Source organism: Pomacea canaliculata, linkage group LG3, assembly GCF_003073045.1.
Source record: "Pomacea canaliculata isolate SZHN2017 linkage group LG3, ASM307304v1, whole genome shotgun sequence".
Classification (NCBI taxonomy): Eukaryota; Metazoa; Mollusca; class Gastropoda; order Architaenioglossa; family Ampullariidae; genus Pomacea; species Pomacea canaliculata.
This window is the reverse complement of record NC_037592.1, coordinates 37,604,550-37,606,815: the sequence shown is the minus strand read 5'-3', so window position 1 is coordinate 37,606,815 and position 2,266 is coordinate 37,604,550. Positions and strand designations below refer to the sequence as shown.

The 2,266-nt window shown below is 43.0% G+C and overlaps 1 long non-coding RNA gene across 1 annotated transcript; it reads left to right on the top strand.

Moving 5' to 3' along the window:
* Positions 1-1,666, top strand: LOC112559900. The gene is made up of 2 exons (XR_003098434.1): positions 1-85; positions 1,142-1,666. It is a non-coding gene; the product is annotated as an uncharacterized LOC112559900 (long non-coding RNA).
* The last annotated feature ends 600 nt before the right edge of the window (positions 1,667-2,266 follow it).

Genomic DNA, 2,266 nt, shown 5'->3' with positions numbered 1-2,266 from the left:
GGTTGTCCAAACTGTTTACAGGATTAGACAGATGCCACTACCCTTATATCTGGGGGCACCCGTCATTTCTCCCAGCACCTGCCTCGTGAGTATTGGTAATTGTCTCCCAGAGACACTTCATTCAACCTCCCGTTATGGTCAGATATAACGATTAGTTTACTGATATACAACCGTGTATGTCACGTGTAGGAAGTTACACATGTCGTGGGTGGGTTCATTGCCGTCTGTCCTTCCTGATAAGCAAAGTATCACCGGTGTCAAGTTAAAGTAACAGCTCGCTTGACATGCAAAAGCCTCTTTTACTCGATCTTAACTGCAAAATACATATTGGTCCTCCTCATAATAAAATTTAAATGATTTACTTGCCTTTCGGAGACGAATTTATTACACGATCGTCACTAGAGGTATGTTTGATGAGCTCAAGCCAGCTTGAATGGACATGCTTCCACTCAAGCGAAGAAACCATCAGACCAGAACCAGCCTCGGCTGCAAGAGGTGTAACGGGATGAAACTTCCTCGCAGGACTAAACTTCTCAGTATAGTCTGCGCATGCGCATGAAGCGAAAGTTCACTTCGTTATCACTGCATAGCCATTTTTTTTTTTTCTTCGCCGAGTTAATAAGTAAAATAGTAAAAGTAAAAATGTTATAGTAAATCGGCGAAGAAAAGAAAAGAAAAAAATGGCTACGCAACGATAACGAAGTGAACTTTCGCTTCATGCGCATGCGCAGACTATACTGAGAAGTTTAGTCCTGCTAGGAAGTTTCATCCCGTTACAGAGGTAGGCTACTGATAACTCGGTGTGAGATTTTCTCCTGGCGCTTTTGTCATCAACCGTCGTGCATGCGCGCCATATTCTCCACGAGGCCAAATACTAGACGAAAGTTCTCATGAGAGTAGGAGAAATTTTACTAAAAATGATCTCAACAGATGCTCAACTGTATAACAGCATTACATTAGCATAAGTCTATGTAAGCCGCGTCCCTGTACCTCAGCTGGTTCAAGTCCCTCTGAACGCGACATTTTTTGTATTACAATACAACTTTATTAATCCACAAGGGTACTTACAATGGTTATCATGGTTTTTTTTTTTGTTTTTTTTTTTTGAACCATCTGGTTATGTTCCCATTCGTGTTATCAGATCAGCAGGGGTGCGGAGTGCGTGTTGATGCACAAGTCATTCTACGCGGAGCACGCACCCGATCTCCTGCGTGCACAGCTGGCCTCCAACAGTTTTGAATACCCGCACCCCGAGCTGGTTGCGCATTACCTACACCAAGCTCAGTTCAACAGGCTCGTCCTAAAGGACCTGCTGCACAGGATGTGCTACAAGAATGGATTTGCTCGTCGACGATGATAGTGAGACTTGTGGCAAGGGAGATTAAACGTGCTACACAGGCGTCCACTGAGATGCTGTAGCTGCTGCCCTGTTTCTCCTCACAACCCAGTGTCTGGTCAGCATTACACTTGGAATTGAACCTTCCTACCTTTGAACCTCCCAAAACCAAATGCTGACGTTTTCATCGATTTTCACTAGTTAGGAGGCTGATGATAATAGTAAATAATAATGAATCATCTCCCTTTAAACAACAATTATAAAGTCGCACAACCTACTGCAATCCAACCCTCGGATTTTAAATATATTGATGTTTTGTTTAGTATTGTCCCTTTGCTTGTGTTTTTGTTGTTGTTTTCGTATGGTTGGTTGGTGTCGATTGACTTTTGTGAGCAGCACACTGAGCGTGTATACACACAAAGAAATTAATGCGCTTCACAAATTTTGTTATTATTAGTATTCCTTCTCCGTCAGAACCATTCATTAATCCCTAAGCTGGTACCAATGGACAAACGATTGCGCTGTACCGCCGGAGCTGGTCGCCATGGAAAACAACTAAACAGACACGACTGACAAATCCTCTAATTTTGTACCGGTCTTAATGAACGTGTGGCATGGAATGACTCCATGTCTTCAAGCAAGCTCTACATGTCTCAGCGCCCACAGTGTCCTAAGCCGGATCACCTAGCATCATCATTGCTTCTGCTTCCTCGTCGTTTCAGGAAATAATCCGGAAATGTCTGCTCTGATATCTTCGTTCCCGATGGCTCGTAATTAGCATCGTTGCAAAAGCTGAATGACATCAACCGACACACTGAAATTGCAGCGTTTAGCAGAAAACTAAGATTGGACATTCAGCGAAATGGAATTTAAAGAAGAAATCACCCACTAAAAATTGGTCAACTAGTTAGAGGATCGGACTTTCTAGAT